At 45.4% G+C, this 21,633-nt stretch overlaps 1 protein-coding gene across 2 annotated transcripts in view; it reads right to left on the reverse strand.

Moving 5' to 3' along the window:
• Positions 1–21,633, reverse strand: part of GPBAR1 (G protein-coupled bile acid receptor 1) — a 115,547-nt gene that overhangs the window by 46,721 nt on the left and 47,193 nt on the right. The window contains exon 2 of one of the 2 annotated variants that reach the window (XM_085650019.1): positions 15,087–15,171. The exons of the other annotated variant lie outside the window; for it this stretch is intronic. The gene's annotated coding sequence lies outside the window, so the exon portion shown is untranslated. The remainder of the gene's footprint in view (positions 1–15,086; positions 15,172–21,633) is intronic. 2 annotated transcript variants of the gene reach the window in all.

The raw sequence follows: 21,633 nt of genomic DNA on the forward strand, positions 1-21,633 counted from the left end.
CTTGCCATTAATTCCTATGGGCTAAAAGGCCCATAGGAATGAATAGGAAGACATTCTCAATTTGCGATTCTCAATTAGAGAATCGCAAATTGCGAATGCAATTTCAAGGGTGTCAACATGACACCCTTTTGCACCCCTGTAATGAACATGGGTGCACATGTGGCGCACATACATGCCCTAAGGGCATGTATGTGTGCCACATGGCACTTTGAATAATGCAAAAAACTGCATTATTGAAAGAAATCGCAAATTACCATCAACCTGAAGTTGGTGGTAATTTGCGATTCCTTAAGCCAAAATAGCACAACTTGGGTGCTTTCTACATTGCATTTAAGGAATCGCTATTTGGGATTCCTTAAATGCATTTGCAAAATAAGGAATCACAAATTTTGCGATTCCTTATTTTGCATGCAGATTTTCCTTCCTACATCCCACTTAGCAAAATTGCGATCGCAAATGCCGAAATTCGGCGAATTTCGGCGTTTGCGATCGCAATTTTGCTTTCTACATATGGCCCTAAATGCTTTGGCAATGCTCTCTATAGAGAGCAAGTTAGTTCAAAATATCTCAGACTTTAACGTTCAAGTAATTGAAAAGTTTGCTGCTCTTAAAGACAGACGTGCTGATTTTAGATACAAAAAGTAAACATATGTTGAATGCTGCTAGTTTCCGACCACCTGTTTAGTTGTTTGTTAAATAAAAAACACCTGTGAGGTACTCAGAAATGCATTATATCTCAAAGTCTGTTATGAAGCTCTGTGGTTATACTGAATAAGCAGCTACCTATGTTATATGACATGATCTCTTTATTACTGTAATAACTGCACTTTCTTAATTGCTTTATTAACCTTTCTGCTTTTTCAAATTTGCTTGAAAATGCACAATTTTTCCACTCTTTTTTCAAGGTTGTTCGGGTCCCCTCGCTACGCTCGCTCGCTATGCTGAAGTATGACAATCATTTTACGCCTCACCACTTTGAAATGTCACCGTCCGCCACTGGTCTATTTATATTCCATGGGAAACCCGCAGACGCTAAAAAGAGGCAGAAAAGTGGAATATTCCAAGGGCTGGAGAGTTTGGGTCGCACAGGGGCGTGCACTTGAGTTTTACTGTATGACGCACACTGCGAGCAGAATCTCCTCTGAGCCCTTGGTGGGACTGGTGCTCATCTAAGAGGCCAGGCTGGAAGCAGCAGGAAAGTCCACCACAGCCGTGCACGCCCCTCAGGCCTAGGTGAGTCTGTTAGCGTGAATGTTGGCGCTATGAAGGCAATGTAGTAAGATATCATTTTGTATCAGACTACCGAGGGGACGCCTGACGTCACAGAGACTGGGATGTCGCAGAGTTTTTGGGGCCCTTCTTGAAACCTATAATAGCTACAATTAGTTTGTGCTCTGTACTACTAGGCACAATGCCCCGCACGGACGTCGCAGAGTAGAGTTGATATTTACAAAAGAGCAGCATGTGCTTGTCACACCCCAGTGCACCTGATTAAACAGACAGGAAGTGTGTGGCCGGTTTATATAGAAGAGCCTCCCGCCGCCTTGCCATTCCCCCCTCGCCCTCTGAATGCCAGGCTCTTGTTCGCGCTTGCTGCAGGTACAGTGTGAGCCGGCGATGAACTCTCGCCTCTGCAGCGTGTTTGTGCTCTTTGTTCATGGGCCGTCGCTGCCTGTCAGAAGTCAGCAGGGCAATATAAACACCGAGCCTGCAAGCTGCTGAAAAAGGGAAAGCAAAATACATATCGGAGCTCCTGTTCTCCGACGCCATTGTTGTCCTGACATCACAGTTTTACGTATTACTAAGTACAAGTCCCTCTGGACTTATGTATTGAACAGACTGACCGTTAAATATTGTAACAGAGGATTATATCACATAACTCTCGCTCTCTGGTGTTGTTGCCGTTGCAAACTACTGGTATGTCCGTCATTCCAACTAAATCAAGCTCCTAAAAGCAAGTCAGCAAATATCACCAAGAATCTGTGGGAAAATATGTTTTAATCTGGAAGAAAAACCATTAAATGTGCAAAGATTTAAAGCAAATGCTTTACAGTTCACTCCACATTGTTGTATAGCACAAAAGACAAGCGCGCGCGCCTCGCAGAAGAGAAAGAATAACGAGAGGGGAGAGCCGAGGGTGGCTGGAAGTGAGAAGAAATACGCCCGGAGTTAGAAATAATAAAAAAAACACGCGAGTGGTGCGCGCGAAAGTGGCGGCAGCAAGATGCACTCTGTGGTAGGGGAGGGGCGAGCAAGACAGAGAGGCAGAGCCAGGCCCGCGGGCGGGGGGTGGAGGAGCATGCTGTAAGGCGGCTTAATGAGCCATGGAAGAAAGGCAGATGGTGCCTGTGTGCGTGCACTTGCTCGTGAACGCAAGCGTTAGGCCAGCGCTGGTAGCACTTTGGAAAGCTCTAACTAAATGTCTCTCAGAGCAGCGCATGCGCTGGCTCAGCGAGACATAAAAATGGACGATTGGGTAAAAGATAAACTACAAAGATATCTTCACCTGTACAGGTGAGGTCATGAATGACAACAACACTCCTCCAAGTGTAGGGAGGACAGAACTAAACCAGCTCTGGGGCTGCCCCGCAGATGTGCACACATGTGGTGATGGACTTTGAGTCCGCTGGTGTACACACAGGGTCTAGGAAAGGGGTGATGTCTGTAGCTCCTGCAGTCACTGCCAGGCTTAGGGTTCATATCTAGGCGGTAGGAGGTAGTGAGAACAGTTTGCGCCTAGCTTGAAGTTAGTGGTGGTCATCTGTAAAGGTTCACCTAGCTATGCTGAGCTGGGACACGCCTGTAGATCTGATAATCCAGGGGCACAGACCCTGGTTCCAGCAAACTAAGGGCCAGATGTATCAAAGGGTTTTACCCGTTCTGTGTCTATGGGAAAATGTGTTCCTACTTATGGCCCTCTGTCCCCTATCCCAGTCATCTGTGTGGACCTCCTCTGCAAAGCCTCAGCTCCTCTTCCATCTAACTTCTGAGGCCCTCGTTCTGAATCCTGCAATGTCTGTGGGTGCACAAAAGGCATGGGAAAAAAACATTTCGACAAAGGGGTACCTCTTGAGGCTAATCCAATGTTTTCGGAGTTCAAATGGGGTAAAAGATGCAGTGTCGGTTTTGCACGTTGGTAACCCCATATTTTACCTCTTTCTGACCTATTTGTCCCTGGGCGAATAACTGCATGCACAAAAAGTTTTTTCCTAACTGTGTATTTAGCATGGGACTCTGACCCTGTGCTTTGATGCGTATGCCCTATAAAGGTAGGTTTTAAGCCTCAAATATTCACTTAAAGGAAATTAAGGACATATGATGATTAAAAGACCTTCCTCAAACGATGAACTGTTGATTGTTGCCCTGGGCAAATAAAAAAAATAAAAAAATTGGTTTTTACTAAATTATTATGAATGTATTTTTGTATGTAATTTTGGCTGTATGTAAATATATTTCTTTAATAAAAGCGTGGACTACAAATATAAAAGCGAAAACTATAAATATGAAATATTAACTCTTACATGCAATCAACTGAAGCACTTAAAATAATGAAAAGTAAATATCAATCCTTAAAATACATTTTGTCCCAAATCATTATATAGGGCCTTATTACGAGTCTGGCGGTCCAAGGACTGTCCGACTCCTGGGGGCGCAGCAGTGATGGTCTTCCGATATTATGAGCAGGGTGGTCAGGCTGCCCTTGGACCACCACAACTGCCTGGGATCAGAGATCCCTGGCAGTGGTGTGGCGGTCTTCAGGCTGCAATATGCTTGGCTGGGCCACAACATATTACTAGTTTCCTCACAGCCATACTATTCATGGCGATGCGACCGCCATGAAAATTGGCAGTGAGAAACAAAGAGGGCCCTACAGGCCCCCAATGTGTCTCTGCGCCATGGGGCACATGCAGGGGGCACATGTGTTGCCCCCTGTGTGCATGCACCCCAGTACCTGCACGGCATGGACTGCAGCAGTCCATGCCGTGCAGGTACTACCGGCGATAATTTTAACGCCGTTTCTTGATAATATGCCCCGTAGTTCTTAACCCTTTGACTCCTGTGGGCCTCCACTTAATCATTTCTGGAATCTGAGGCCCATCGCTGAATAATTAATGAAATCTGGGGACCCCCCACGGAGTAATTAGTGGAAGCCTGGGACTCAGCAATTTCGATGATTTTAACCACAAAATCATGGAGAAATGATGAATTCTTTTATTTAATTCACAAACAAATATAAACAAGCATTTACAATGCAATGGTCTTGGCATTGTTGAAGTTAAAGCTATTGGCATTGCTCATGACATTATTTTTGTTTATGTTTTTGTTTTTAAAACATTTAAAGAAACGGCATTGTTATTTACAATGTCAATAGCTTAATCACTCTCAAATGTGAGACCTATTGCATTTGCACCCACACACAAAGCCACACACCCAAAGCCACCCACACACACAGAGCCACCCACACAGAGCCACTCACATAGAGCAACCCACACACAAATAGAGCCACCCATAGAGCCACCCACAGAGCCAACACACACAGAGTTACCCACACACAGACAGACCCACCACACATAGAGCCACCTACAAAAAAAGCCACCCACATACACAGAGCCACCCACACACACACAGACACTCCCCCACACACACAGAGCCACCCACACACACACAGAGCCACCCCCACACACACACAGAGCCACCCCCCCCACACACACACAGAGCTACCCCCACACAGAGCCACCCCCACACAGAGCCACCCCCACACACACACACAGCCACACACACACACAGCCACACACACAGCCACACAGTAACCTCAAAATTTGACACATATTTACTTTTTGCAGGATCAACTGACAAACCCAACAGGCTCTATCAAGATTAAGACAAACCTTCCCCCATCAAGGAGCCCAGGGAACTGGGTTTGAGTCTCGGTAATGACACTGAACAGCGTTCTGATACCTGATTGGATTCGGGTTAAATACGCGTTATATAAAATAAAACTCTGCAATATAGGTAATCCAGACAATACTTTTCAAATCTATACATGCATCTTGCTTTTCTTAGGGTGATAGTTTTATCAGACACTATATGTTTATTTTTTTTATGGTAACGCTCTAGTACCGTGCAGCTCATTAAACTATTACAAAATGAGTCAAAAATGCCCAATCCAAGAAATGGATTTCTATTGATGATGGATGATTAGATGAATAAACTGGGTATAACCTCGGCTAACTGAAAGAGAAAATCAAATTACTTCCAAGTCTATAAAACCGAGTTCCCAGTTATAGCTAACATTTCCGCTGTATTTCCTGGGCCATATATAAACGTATGCAACATCACTCCAAAATATGCTAATTCAGTATGACAATACCTTACTCCTGCAGGCTCGGTCTTTATGTTGTGTCCTGCAGCCTCGAAAAACGGAGCAGTTCGCTGTGATCTCGCAAGTGAAAGCAGCTCCTGGCGTCGAATACAGACCTTAAGAAACCTAGAAATGCCTGTTATGCACATTTCTTATGAGCTGGCATTACCCCAGAGACTCGTGTTTTCCAAGAGCGTTTCCATCTCTGAAAATCCTTCAAAAGTGCTTCAAATTTTCCAACATGTGAAAATATATATTTTCGAGTCTCGGCTGGGACGCTTAAACTTAATCTCCCCGTGTCAAAATAAATGTGTCTGTCTGGAACGCAACTGGTGCGCGTGTAAAGCGCTCTGATACTTTCGGGTCGCCCTATATAACACTCCAAAAATTAAAATATATATCTATGAGGGAGACGGCTATGAGTAAGGACAGCTTTCGAAGTGGCACGTTTTACAGTGCATCTCTCCGAGTAGTCCTTATTAAAATGAAATGCCTCCAAATTCAATTGGAAAAACAATGGTGTTTGTTTTATTGTACACCAAGGATTGAAAACCATTTGCTCGTCTCTTGGTTTCGATTAAAAAAGTCTTTAACAAAGTGGACAAAAAACAGATATCGGAACGCTAATTGAGCCGTGATTAACGGGTAAGGGAGTCGAAATATGAATTACAATATGTTGGGGGGGGCCAGTTTCTTGTGAGCCGCTTAGTTACTCGTAGTGAATGAAGATAGTACTCTGCAAACGCAGCAGGGTTTCGGCAGCATCTTTTGAGCATCCAAGTCGCGGGCACAACGAAGGGATCAGGTCAGTCGGTGCGTTTGGTCCATCCTAGTTACAAGTAGCTCCATTCCTCACTCATATGGGAAACTTGTAGCCCGCTAATAATCACCTGTGCATGGCTTACAGGACTTTTCCTTCGTGGGATGTGTGTGCGAGATTTACAGGTGAATGAAGGGTACAACCACAATGGGACCCAAATGACGAATGGAAATCAGGGATATATACATCTGTGACTCCACTTGGTTCAGAAACCGTACACAAACCTACAGAATAGAGGCACATACAGGGGGGAGGAGACCAGAGCAGCAGCCGAACACGGGAGCCGACAGCAGGGGGAGAGGTTGCCATTAACACCACTGCCTTTCTCTGAGGTCAAGCAGAAATGCCTCGAAGAAACGCAGTGGCGTTTTCGGATTCGGGGGCGTGTTTTTCTTTCTCTCCTCTTGCCATTGGCTGGAATGTTTACATTCCGGAGGAGAGAAAGTATCGAAAAAACACGCCCCCGAATCCGAAAAAGACGGGGCTTGTTTGGAGAGACAATGCTCTTCTCCAATGGCTGACCAGTATTTCAGAGGCCAGCCAATGGAGAAGAGGTAAAAAAAAGGGGTGGGTTAAAGCCCCACTCCTAAACATTAAATCTTGGAGCGAGAATGCGCAAGCGCAGCCTTCGAGCCGAGACCTAATAAAAAAGAGTCACAATTTTAATGTGAAGGTTAGAACTTTTAGAAGTTCAATTAGGTGAAACCATCGTCTATACTATATTCTGTTTGATGCACTTGCACTGGCCCACGAATCATTCAGAGGTTACCAACCGAATGTTTAGCCTCCAATTTCAAATTCCTTCACATTTACAGAACTTTAGAATTTTACATTTTACATTTGTTTCTTCATTTAAATCCACTTTATCAATCTGTTATTATTTAATTTTCTTAACAGTTGCGGATCCCCTGAGTAGGCTTCGCAGACTCCCACGAGGTTACGAACCACTTGTGTAGGATATGTGTGCATAGTAGATATTCAGAATCTACATTTTTGCAGCCTTCATGCCTTGTTTTAAAGTTTGACTGGCTGGCTGGTATCGCCTCTACTGGCCTAGACAATGATAGTATGCCAAATTTAAAAAGTCCCTCCATTTCGGTGTTTTATGTTTGCCAAATCGCCTTATGCCTAAAATGTCCTTCCAGAGTGTGGGGAACATTAAACATTTTTGCTGTGTGTCCATGGCAGTACCAGACAGTAAACAACTTTGGCAGGTATGTCATCGGAAGTGCCGCCCTTCCAACATCATGTCCACCAGGGTTGGGGGTGGGTTGGTGGTACCCTACCAAGAAGATTTTCACGATGATGGAATATCTGCCTTCAGAAAAACCAGCGTGCCCTGCACTCTCAATGAGGTGCAGGAAGCAAGAGGAGGGCGAGCAGGAAAAGCACCAGCTTTGTTTTCCAGAGTCAATCTCACATGAGGTCTTTATTGCTAGAGTCATCTATGGTAAAAGGTCATAGCCTACTAGCCTACCAAGAACTTTCTTTATTATAAAGAACTCTCCACATACTCAATAGGTACAGAGGTCCACCTTTCTGCAGTCATTTCATTCACCTACATGGATGATTAGTCTCCCCTTTATAGGGTCAGGGACTGAAGTGTCATTGTGACCCCAAATGATGCTTGCTTAATTGTATACAGGAGAGTGGCTTGGGTCCTCGTGAGGATTTTTTATCCGATCATGGCTTTCAAGTCAGGTCAACTAGTCGATTGTATAGCATTATAACCCACAGTCAACCCTTTGCAACCGTAAGAAAGGACAGGTACAAGGGAGCCTTTAAGGCCTTTCTAAATGGCACGAGGTCTCGACACTTCTTGCTGTAATCGGGTTGAGTGCTCAAGATGAACAATGGACAACAGAGTGGTCTGTATTTTAATTAATGTGTAATGAGATATCAAGGCTTTGCATGAGTGTGGAGAAAGCAGTCCACAAAGATGTTTCATTTTGACATGGTGTTCTTAACAGACTACCCCCGCCGGGCCACACCTGCCATCCTACCCATGTAGATCTCAAACACCAGCCCTTCTGCAATAGCACTGTTTCATGTTATTCTGTAGAACAAGACCAGGCATCTTTGTAAATAGCACGAGCTGGTGTTGTCCCCAAGCTACACCCACCTACCCCACTACTCCCACTGTCCCCACTTCTGCATCTTTCTGTGCTCCCCAGCAGCCTGTTTATCAGTGTGCTGGAGAAGCAGCTGCAATAATGTTACTCATTAATTTTGTTTCCCTTTCATCTTGTCAGAAGCCATCTTTTCTCATGCTGTTGACAATTTGTGACAGTTTGCTTTTCTAATGCTTAGTTTTTAGGTCTTGTCTGAACCTATTGGTTATCTTCATTTGCTTGCTTTTCATAAGTTGGGCAGTGCTGACTTGTCTTCCACTTCTTGTCTTTGTCTCTCCCCTGGAGGCTTGGTCCAGGAACTTTGTGTTCTTCCACTGCTCCCTTAATCGGGTACTACTTTTTTATTTTTGTGTAAGCACTCGACTAGAGTGCATGTCTTTTCTAGAAATTTCCCTTGTGTACGTATCCTCTGTGATGTTTCTGGCCCCCACACAGCCTTCTATGCCCTTGTTGTTGCCTGGCCCCTCCTGCTGTCCATGCTGCTGTTTGCACCCTCTCACTGCGTTGTTGCTTGCACCCAACCGCTATCCATATTGTTTCTCTAACTCCAACCCACTTTCCATGTTGTTACTTGATCAATCTTGCGGGAAGAAAAGAAATCAGGTAAGTATTGGTGTGAGATAGATAGATAGATAGATAGATAGATAGATAGATAGATAGATAGATAGATAGATAGATAGATAGACAGACAGACAGACAGACAGACAGACAGACAGACAGACAGACAGACAGACAGACAGATAGATACATAACATGACAATATATAGTAAACAGTGGCAGTCGCCATTGGGTAGTTACAGTTAGGATTGTGTTTACATAGGTAATTGATTTTTTTGGGTTTGCTAATAACTTTGGCGCTATTTGACAAATCTTCACAAAACTTTCCTAAAAAATACTCATCCACCTGAGCTCCTTCTTCAAAAGCACTAGCTGCGAAAAAGGGGTGTCCAAAACACGTTTTCCTGATGTTGCAAAAATGGTTGACTGGAATTACACCAAATATGGAAGAAAGCAATGTCTTGGTCCAGAAAGCATGCTATTTGTGGCCTGATGTAAATCTGTTCAGTAGGTATTGAGACATTAAGATTTAAAATGTATGCATATATCACACCATGGTGGATACGTGGAGGCGGCAGAGGCGGCAGATCTAAAGATAATATCTGATTGTCTGCCACACCATTAAAAAAAGATGTGGCGGCAGTCACCTGTCCTACAAAAAGGTTTAAAAAAGCATATAGGAGGACAGGGTAGTTTTTTTAGGGGAAACTATAAACTTTATTTTCTGCCTGCATCTCCTGGGCTGGGAACACAACTTTGCTCCCACCCGGGTGGCAGCGAAAGATTCTGCTCCCGTAAGGCCAGGAGTAAAGTAACAGCCAGCTACCACCAGCACCACAATGGCTCCTGGCTGCAAAGCAAACTGGGGCCACAAGGGTCTTGGAGCTTCCTCAACAGGCCCTAATGATGGAAACATTGTGGGTGCCCTGGGTGGGCACCAGAGCACCAATGGTAAGAAAATAACTGGCTCTTGTTCAGCACCCACATAGGGAGATGACTGGATCTGCAGGGGCCCTGGGGCTCTCCCCACAGCCCCAACTTTTAGTTAAAAAAATGTGAGTGCTCCAGGTGGGTACCAGGGCATAAATTCAATATCTGCTCCCACCAGCACCCACAAAGAGTGATGGATGGAGAGCTGGCAGGGGATGTGGGGTCCTTTGGGCTGCCCCTGTGGCTACTAACTTTTATAAAAAGTGTGTGTCCTAGATGGGACTGGGTCACCCAAAAACATTACAAAGGACAAAAAGAATAGTAAATGAGCAGCAGGGGCCACTCATTTATTATTCACTGCTCTGACAAGGAACACCACATAATGCCCTGCAAGCGCATTTGTGTCATATTGTTTGATCAGCCCGCACGCCCTCTCCTCCGCTGACTACATCCTCCTAGGGGACCTCAGCTTCCACCTGGAGAACAACAATGACAGCAACACCGCCGCCCTGCTGGACAACCTCGCCAGCCTCGGACTCAAGCAACTGGTGAACACCCCCACCCACTACGCCGGACACACGCTTGACCCAGTCTTCTCATCCAGCAAGTACATCTCCTTCAGCCACTTCACCGGACTCCACTGGACAGACCACAGCTGCGTCCACTTCAGCTTCAGAAGGACCGCGACCCACCACCACCCGCAACAGGCTCCCCGCAGGAGCTGGAACAAGATCACCACCGACCAGCTCACCACATCCCTGAGCAAGAACCCTCCCGCCAGCCCAAAGGACCCCAACCAAGCAGCCAACAACCTCACACAGTGGATCGCCAACTGCGCGGACGACCTCGCACCACTGAAAAACCATCCCAGCAGGCCCGGCAGCAAGAAAGCCTCTTGGTTCAACGACGATCTCAAGAACTCCAAGAAGAACTGCCGTACCCTCGAGAAAGCCTGGCGCAAAGACCCGACTACAGACAACATGACCGCCCTCAAGCACGCCACCCGCAAACACCACCAGCTGATCCACACCACCAAGAAGACAGCATTCAAGGAATGACTAGACAACAACACCCACAACAGCAAGGAACTCTTCAGCATCGTCAAAGAACTCTCCAACCCCAGCGCCGGAAACAACAACATCACTCCCTCGCAAGACCTCTGCGACTCACTCGCCTCGTTCTTCCACAGCAAGATCGCCGACATATACAACAGCTTCGGCGCACAGACCACGCACCCAACCACCGAACCGACGCCCCCCACTCCACCCTCCGCGCCTGGACCCCGGTCAGCACCGAAGACACCATCCACACGATGAACACCATCCACTCCGGATCACCTTCCGACCTTCCGACCCATGCCCCCACCACGTCTTCAACAAGACCGACTCCGTCATCGCACCCCAACTCCGGGACATTATCAACTGCTCCTTCAACACCGCCACCTTCCCGGAGAGCTGGAAGCATGCCGAACTCAGCGCCCTCCTGAAGAAACCATCAGCGGACCCCACCGACCTCAAGAACTACCGCCCCATCTCGCTCCTCCCTTTTCCTGCCAAAGTCATCGAGAAGACCGTCAACAGACAGCTTGCCGCCTTCCTCGAGACGAACGGATCCCTCGACCACTCGCAGGCCGGTTTCCGAGCCAACCACAGCCCCGAGACCGCCCTCATCGCAGCCGCTGACGACATCCGAGCCCTGCTCGACAACGGGGAAACAGCGGCCCTCATCCTCCTGGACCTCTCCGCAGTGTTCGATACTGTCTGCCACCGCACCCTAGTGCAGCGCCTCAGCAACATCGGAATCCAAGAGAAGGCACTGGAGTGGATCATCTTGTTCCTCGCCGGAAGAACCCAGAGAGTCCGCTTCCCCCCGTTCAGATCCGAGGGCACCGAAGTCATCTGCGGCATACCACAAGGATCATCACTCAGCCCCACTCTCTTCAACATCTACATGAGCCCCCTCGTGGCCATCGCATGCCAACACAACCTCAACATCATCTCCTACGCTGACGGCACCCAGCTGATCCTCTCCCTCACCAACGACCCCGCCACCGCCAGAACCAACCTACATGAAGGGATGAAAGACGTAGCCGAGTGGATGATGAACAGCCGCCTGAAACTGAATTCAGACAAGACGGAAGTCCTCATCCTTGGATCATCACCCTCTGCCTGGGACGACTCCTGGTGGCCCCCTGCCCTGGGCAGCGCACCCAAACCAACGGACAACGCACGCAACCTGGGCTTCATCCTGGACTCCTCCCTCTCGATGACCAGACAAGTCAACGCCGTCTCATCATCATGTTTCAACATTCTACGCATGCTCCGAAAGATCTTCCGATGGATCCCCACCGAAACCAGGAAGACGGTCACCCAGGCACTCGTCACCAGCCGACTAGACTACGGAAACACCCTGTACACCGGAACCACAGGCAAACTACAGAAAAGACTCCAACGCATCCAGAACGCCTCCGCACGACTCATTCTGGGCATCCCCCGACACAGCCACATCTCCGGACACCTGAAAGACCGGCACTGGCTCCCCGTCAGCAAGAATCACGTTCCCACTCCTCACCCACGCACACAAGGCCCTCCACGACCTGGGCCCCAGGTACCTCAACGACCGCCTGACCTTCTACACTCCCACCCGCCAGCTACGATCGACCAGCCACGCCCTCGCCGCCGTTCCACACATCCGAAGAGCCACCACGGGAGGAAGATCCTTCTCCTACCTGGCAGCCAAGACTTGGAACTCCCTCCCCATCCACCTCCGTCTGACCCAAGACCACCTCTCCTTCAGGAAGCAACTCCAGACCTGGCAGTTCAAGCAGTAGCGGACCCCCTTCCCCCAAGCGCCTTGAGACCCTCCGGGTGAGTAGCGCGCTATACAAATTTCTTGATTGATTGATTGATTGATCCTGGTGTGGCCCCTATAACTCTTGCCTTCCCCATGCACTGCTTATACCCTATCATATTACATCACTTATAGCATGTTAAATCATAGTATTCATAACAACACTGATAACATCTTAAATGATATAATTTATGGGAAGAGTGTACATGCAAGAGGGTCCAGTTATAGTTTAATTAGCCTAGTTTTTGAATTGACAATACTTTGTCCAGAGGTGTGCAGGTGGGGCGTAAATTATAACTTTAAGTTATAACTATAACGTTTGAATTTCTAATGTCCGTGTAGTGTAAGTTGGTTTTGTATAGAAATTATAAAGTAAGTTTTCCTAACTGTAACTCATTTTAAACATTTCGTTTTTTGATTGAATTTGTATGTTTTTTTCTTTTAAAATGTGTTGTGAAGAAGTGGTGGCATGGAGGAAGAAATTGAAGGACTTCATTGTATGAAATGTTTTTTCTTTTCCACTTGCAGAGAAAAAAGTGAAATTCCAAACTTGTTAAATGAAAACTATGTAACAAAGTTATTTCCAGGGGGAACATTAAACAATACTCCTTCAGCACCACAGGAATGAGAAAACGCCTGTAGGCAATTTATTGCATGACGTTGTCGCATGCAGAAAGAAGGCGTCAGAAGGAGGCCGAAGCAGGAAGATCGGCAGCGGCCACCTCTTCGGTTAATGCAACACCTCCGACCACCTCCACTACCACCTTCTGCACCTGTTCTTCCAGTCAAGGGAGGAGCCAGAAAACTGAAACACCCCCCACTTGAAATATACCTCTATAAGCAACAAGCACGCAAAGTAAGCAAACCAGACCCTCCCTATAAGAGTTCCTTACATCTCCTTTCCAACCATCTATACATCCACCCATTCACCATTCCATCTATCTACCCATCCACCTGTCCATTCCTTCACCTTTTCATCCCTCCATCTACCAATAATTCCATCCATCCATGTATGTTTCCAACCATCCTTGTATTCTTCCAACCATACTTTCATAGTTCTCATTCTGTTCATTCTTACATCCATTCACCCTTTTACCTTTTTATAATTTAATTCTTCTATCCACCCTTTCATCGTTCTATCTTTTTTAACTTTTTACATTAACATACGTTCATTCTTTCACTGTTTTATCATTCCCCTATTTTATTTTCACTGCTTACTTCCTCTCATCCTACCTTTCTCCTACTATTCTTTCTTACCCCTTTTTTCCCTCATTCTTACTTTTACTTTCTTAGTTGCTCTCCCATGCTTAATGTTTCTATTGATCCCTATCTGTGTTTCACTGTTTCATTTTCCCTCTTTTTCTATCATTGTGCACAGCAGTCGAAGCCCTACACCCCTCATTCATGGTATGCCGCACACAGTTATTTATGAGCATTTTGTTTGCAGACAGAAGAGGCCCATAAACAAGGAATCATTTTTTACCAGAGTCAAAGTTCACCAGCCAACGTGCACAGGGTCAACCCCTGCTGAAGCGTCTGGAGTGGGAGGTTCCCTACGCCTCTGCCTCCAGTTGCACCTTCTAATTCTTCTGCTCCATCAGCACCTCCACAAACACCGGGTGCATCTGTCCCTCCAACAATATTGCTCCTGGTGCCAATGCATCCTTTCAGGCAGAATCACAATATAATAGAGCGGTATGGCAGTAAAGTGATATACCGTCTCCTCTCCCATGCATCATTGTTGCATGGGAGAGAGAAATATGACCATCAATCGTCACCTTGTCATGGCTCACCAGTGCAGTAGCGGCTGCCCCACGGGGCTGCCAGGGTGTCAATCCACTGCCTCTTTCTGCCACTTCTGCTCAGCATATTACAGTTTCTATATGGAAACAAACAATCTCACGGATTGTTTGTTTGCATGTAAAAGCTGTAATAGTGACTTGCCTGCAGGAGAGGGCTCCACTCCCTGAATTGTGCATGTGTTAAGCGGGGCTGTTACAGCCCGGACTCATACATGCACAGCGCATATCTGACATGCTGAAGTAGCATTACGGAGTACAGCATGTCAGATAATGGAGATTCAAGGCTTGTCAGTCACAGGCCCTCTGGCCCTATCAAAAGCTAGAATAGGGAAAAAAGGTCTATCCCAGTACCGTCAACCCTATTCCAGCTTCTGATTGGGTGGAAGCTCATGGGTCTCCCTCTGGCTGCTGGAGATAGACAGAGGAGTTGGAAATTGTGAGCCTGCCTCAGGTAAGTTTTTGTGTTTGAAAGTCTGTGTGCTGGGAGTGCAAGTGTATGTATGTGTGAATGTCGTAGTATGCATGACTGCAACTGTGTGTGTATGCATGTCTGCTTGATCGCAATATTAAAGTGTGGCCTGCGGTTGGCAAGGCCCAAGGCGGAGTGCTGGATAGTGTTTTGTAGACCTCACCACTTCCATGATCCACCAGCCGCCACTGCACCAGTGTCTTCCCAAAAGCATTAGGGTTGTTTTGCCTTTGTTATCCTCATGTTTCCTGTTGAGATAATTGGTTTGGTTGGTTATGATGACCTTCTAAAAAAACAATTCCAAAGTAAGAAAACAAGAAAAATATATATATTCAGACCTAACCAAATGTCTCAAAAGAGAAAGGCTTTTACCAATATTAACCATATTTTTTCAGGGATCATAAAAATAAATTGATACAGAGAATAATGCTCAGTGTAAGGTCAGGCAAACATGTACATTAAGGTGGCTTCATAGTAGATGGTAAATTAATAATACAATGCTGCATTGGCATCTGATTGTATTTAATAAACATAACACAAAGTCATTCCATCATTGTTTTCCTTGTTATGTGTTTTCAGACAAAATCAGCATTTCATGCTATGTCATCATTTAGAACATTTACGGTTCAAGATAATCATATGGTAGTAGTCATCGTGAAACACTGGTGAAAAACAAATCGATTTGATTGTGAAAAAACCCGTAGATGTTGTGCATGTTCAACTGTTAATATATCTAACAAGGTAATTTGATATATGTGAAAGAATAGAAGACAACAATACTTGGAGCAGATTTCTACAAATGGCACCACCCATGCCAGGCCACACAAGTACTGTTACCTGGAACAGCCAAACAGATCCATATAGAAATTTACCTGTTTTATGAAGAAATATAGATGGAGGCGATGAGGTATAATTGTCAATGTCTCTTATGTCTTGAAGAAGAACTTGAGCTGTTTTGGTTTCCAGCAGTCAGCAGACTATCTATGGCTGTTGGTGATATTTAGTAGTACTGGTTTGTGTTCATAGGCTACTTTGTGTTATTAACCAATCACATAATGCTTTACTTCTTAATTGTATTTCTTATCCAGTTTTCTATTCGCTTTCATTGTCATGGGATCAGAAATGTGTGGTTTAAATGCCTTACTAAAACTTGTTAAATGGCATTGCTGCGGACTAGTTTATTTTTTCACCTTATTTTGTTTTTTGGTAGTTTTGCTTTTTTATAGATTCCAATAACTACTGCGGTACTTTCAAGAAAGTACTGCAGTACATTATAAACTTTTTAAAATATATGTACATCAATGAAAATGCTTTTTCCCTAACTCTACAGACTTTCCTAAACTGCCTCATTACTTCCTAAACATTACAAAAAGAGTACTAAGCAATATTTGATGTTAAAAGAAAGATTAAGTGTTGTCTAAAAAATATAGCTTCCTTTTTATGATACAGGGTCTTTGATAAACCAACAATATTGTGTTTCGTCATTGCCATGAACAGTGGTATGCCGCAAAGGTGCAGCGGTATACTGCGGACCAATATATCACTCAGTTTTTGTCCTCATTACTTAAAAAGAACTGAACAAAATCAGATCAAATAAAGAGGACGCTTTCCATACCATAATCAATATTTCTGCAAATTTCATGTAAATCCATTCAGCCATGTTGTCACTACGTCTGTTTAAAAAGTCTACGGAAAATGCATTGGTGGAAAAATGAGTAAACGTGCTTTGGGCCCCCCCCCTTTTTTCTGTGCACCCCCTTAACTAATCGCCATGAAACTTTACATCATCAGCCAATGTTGAAAAAAGAATAAGTTTGCAAAGTTTCCTGGACATTCATCAAATGGTGAAAAAGTTATTAGCAAGCAAAAATCTGAGGAATTTATATGTCTCAAAATATTAACTATAACCACATGTGGCTTCTGCCACTTTGTAATCTTCGAGGTAGGTAGATGTGGAGGTAAAAATAGTCAATCTAAGCTTACCAATTTATACTTCATTTTGATGATAATTTTGTTGTCAAGATTTTTGCTTTCAAGTTCTTGTACCACAATCTCTCTGAAGGCAACATACAATTGTGATTAGTGACCTGGATTTCGTAGCCTCTAAAAGTCATTATCTCTTTTTTGTGAAATATAACTTATATTCTGTTCTAACACTCATGCGTCTTTCAGACATCTCCTAATAAAAATGTGCCTGGACCTACCTTATGGCCTCATCTCCTGAAATGGAGTAATGCTGCTGTTAATAGGGCAAGATGTACCTGTATTTACATCACAGACTCATTATTAACCAGGCTTTGTATTCGTCCTAAATACAAAAGTCAATGGAGACTCTACTTGTCTATTTAGGAATGACAGAGGAGACGCTACATGTCTATTTACTAATGACAACTGAGATGCTACTTGTCTATTTACCAATGACAACGGAGACGCTACTTGTCTATTTACTAATGACAACTGAGATGCTACTTGTCTATTTACCAATGACAACGGAGACGCTACTTGTCTATTTACGAATGACAATGAAAACGCTACTTGTCTATTTACCAATGTCTACGGAGACGCTATTTGTCTATTTACCAATGACAGCGGGGGTGTTTCTTGTCTATGTGCCAATGACAGCGGAGATGCTACTTGTCTATTTACCAATAACAACGGAGACGCTACTTGTCTATTTACCAATGACAGCGGAAAAGCTATTTGTCTATTTACCAACGTCTACGGAGATGCTACTTGTTTATTTACCAATGACAACGGAGACGCGACTTGTCTATTTACCAATGACAGCGGAGACGCTATTTGTCTATTTACCAATGTCTACGGACATGCTACTTGTCTATGTGCCAATGACAGCGGAGATGCTACTTGTCTATTTACCAATGACAACTGAGATGCTACTTGTCCATTAACCAATGCCAATGGAGACGCTAGTTTTCTATTTACCAATGACAACAGAGATGCTACTTGTCTATTTGCTAATGACAACTGAGATGCTACTTGTCTATTAACCAATGACATCGGAGATGCTATTTGTCTATTTGCCAATGACAACAGAGATGCTACTTGTCTATTGAACTTCTATTTTTTGTTGAAGCTCCCGAGATTTCCTTGGAGTTGGATATTATTTCAAAGAAGTGTTGACATCTGGTTCTGGGTAAAGGACTCTGTAACGTTCTTTTGTTCAGAATTATGTTTTAATGGGCTGCACGTAGAGTGCTTTTACAATAAAAAAAAATGTCTTTAAATATTTAGCCATCAGAAGGTGCTACATCATTCTACTATTTGAGTTTATCTTCATTTTTACTGTTCAGAATATACAGTTGCAAGTAAATACCTACTTCTAACTGGACATTGACCTTTATTGTGTTTCATTACTACAATGTTATTCATGAACTCCTAAATTAAGCCTTGAATGCTCAACTATCCTTTCAGGGCTCACTTCTGTTTATTTGGGTTTCTTTTTTAAGAACTACTAACCACTCTAAGGAGGGCTCAAAGAACAGTTGTAAAAGCCAGTAGTAGGACCAGTGAACCCTTGAGCAGCGGTCAGTGGTGGTCAGTGCCTGGAGATAATGACCCGTCGATGACCCCAATTTGACGGCGAAGCCCCGGAAGGATAGGAGTCCTGATCCCTCGGTGGAGATGGGATACTGGTCCAAGGCCTCCGACTGAGCAGGGTGCTGGAAACAGGAGGGAACGCTGCCATGAAGTAAGACACTCTTTAAAGATCTTCTGATTTTGAGGCAGTTTCTTTCAGTTCTGAGGTAGGGAGGCAGGGAACTCCACACAGGAGGAACCTTGGTTGTGGAGAGATAGCCCGCTATGTTTCCTCTACCTGAACAGTCTGGTTGACAATGTGTGCCTGTTGGCGGACCTGACACTTGTAGCTGGTTGGTAACAGACAAACAGAGTTATGATGTAGGGCGTGCATAGCTACAGACAGGAGCGTAGCTTTGGAGGGTGGTGTTTGGGGTGTTACACCCCTCTAATATGTATTTTCTGATGGACAGTTGGGTACAGGTGCTTCCGGTCGGGGATGGCGTGGTGTCTATCGGATTTCACCTGGGATTTGTGCATGCACACACAGACAAAAACACACAATTCACTCTCATCTCTGTTTTCAAAGCCCTAAAAAATGTTGGTTATGTTACAAAATATTGTGTTTCTCTCAATTAATACTCCTACCAATCTGCATTCCTCTCCCTTTCCACTGCCCCTTAAGCCCCTCTCATGTGCCCTGCTTGTCGTATAATGTATTTTAACATTATATGCCAGCATGATTGTCGGGAAATAGGAAGTGCACAACCACCAAATCTTTCTGACCAAGCTGCAACCCCCTGCTATGGAGCACCGTGTGAACAAGGCAATGTGCTTTGAAGGTCACGCTTTCTTTTACTGGGAGCCAGTGGAGGTTTCACAGGACAGCTGTGGTGACCACGTCATTTTAGATCAAACATCAGATGAGCTGCGTGGTTTTGGACTCCCTGGACTGAGTGAGGTGACAGTGGGAGGGCATTATTCTTGAAATTAAATGTCGAGTAAAGTATTGGAGGGACCATAAGGAGTTAATGGGCGGTCCTGCTTTTGTAAGGGAAGGGTCGAGAGACCTCGCAGATTGAGGTGTGAGATAACCACAATGAGGATTATTGCAGACGGTACAACCTTTTACAGCCAGTGGCGAAGGAAGGGTGCCAGGGTCCCAAGTGCATGCAAGAAAATAGGTCCCCTGGCCTTTCAGCTGGGCAGTAAGGTATAACTGTAATTAGGGAGTCCCGAGCTCCTCACATACCTCAGACTCTGCCCCTGGGGCCGTATTACAGATGACTGCATCTGCGCTAATTGTCGATGTGTGCCCGAGTATGTCTGTGTTTATGTGCGTTTGCATCTGTGCGCTAATACAATATGCGCACAGACGCAAACGCACATAAACACAGAGTTCAGAGTCTGCGCCAACATTACGACCGCATTACAGACCGACCCCCTAATGCCGTCGGGTGCGTGCAAGTCATCTGTAATACGGCCCCTGCAGTGTTTACGATAGCAACAGCCCTACCTAAGCTGTAAAATGACAGTCATGTAACTGGCTTTTCCCCTACCATGCCAGCACTTCACATGCTCTGGCATGTTATGAAACTTCATGTGTCTCATTTAGGCCTGTCCCCCTCTGCCCACTCACTGCCAGTTCACCAGAGCGCCAGGATATGGCTTCTACCTGCAGTACCTTTAAAGCCGGAGTGAGAGGGCGGGAGCTTCGAGTTATACTCACGGGGAAGAAAGCAGGATGAGATACCAGGAGATTAACGGAGGACAGGGCCAGTGACAGATTGGCTTTTGTCTATATGCAAATCAACACTGGTTCTGCTCCAATAGGAAAAGCCCAGCCTGAACTGCGCGGTCAGGTCCCGCTGAACCGGAAGATAAGCAACTCCAGGGGGGATGAGACCTACTTGAGTCCCTTCAGTGAGTCGTATCTGAAGGAATATGGCATGGTGAGCACAGCACCCATGTCTGGCATATCCGTCGTACTTCAATCAAGCAATCAATCGATCAATCAATCAATAATCAAAGCGCTACTAATCACCTGTGAGGGTCTCAAGGCATGGGTGGGGGGGCACTTATGATATTGCACTCAGGACAACACAAAAGTAATGGGATGAATGCTAGTAAAAAATCTCAGCCACTGACAATCGCACAGGAGTGTGTTCCAGGTCCATAATTTTTCACCCAGTGCACCATCCCAGACGGAGACCCTCGGTATGCAAACCAGCCTTGGTCCTGCCCCAAAACAAACAGCCCAGCATGAACTGGCAAGCCTGGCACCCTCTGAACGGGAGTACTGAGGCACAGTGAGCAGGGGACAGCCATCAGCATATCTCTCACGGTAATAGTAAACATGATGGTTTACAGCCCCGCCTGGCAGTCTGCGTGCCATGCCTGCCAAGACACACTGTTACTGCCAGTAATGTGGCCTCAGAGCAGAGTTTCAGCGAGGGACCATACACCTCCTCTTACCCACAGAGCAGGCAGGGCAGAAGGGCCTCAATGACAAGCACAGAATATGAGGCGCACTTTACCCTAAATGCAGGATAGACCAGCAGGCTTCACCGGAACTGTAGGGAAGTGAAGTGTTGTACCTGCTGCTCAGCCAGTGTGAGTGTGGTGTGGAATGTCGGTGTGGATGATGCTGTGGAATGTTGGGTGACTGGGCTGAGCAGCAGGAAGGCTGCTCCTGGTGGGGCTCTCTGTGTCTTTATCTTGAACCTACTATCTCAATAAATACCATCCTATGTTTACCAAGGAACAGGACCCTGTTTTCATTACAACAGAAAGCAAGCTTCGCTGTCATCAGTTTAGGACAGAGAGAGCCCTCTTACCTAAGCCATGTCTGCAGGACAGGTGCAGCAAGCTTGTCTATGTCATCGGTTTACCACAGACAGAGCACTCTTACCTAAACCATGTCTGCAGGACCGGTGCAGCAAGCTTCTCTATGTCATCGGTTTAGGACAGAGAGAACCCTCTTACCTAAGCCATGTCTGCAGGACAGGTGCAGCAAGCTTGTCTATGTCATCGGTTTAGGACAGACAGAGCACTCTTACCTAAGCCATGTCTGCAGGACCAGTGCAGCAAGCTTCTCTATGTCATCGGTTTAGGACAGAGAGAGCCCTCTTACCTAAGCCATGTCTGCAGGACAGGTGCAGCAAGCTTGTCTA

The sequence above is a fragment of the Triturus cristatus genome, chromosome 3_2 (genome assembly GCF_964204655.1).
Source record: "Triturus cristatus chromosome 3_2, aTriCri1.1, whole genome shotgun sequence".
NCBI lineage: Eukaryota > Metazoa > Chordata > Amphibia > Caudata > Salamandridae > Triturus > Triturus cristatus.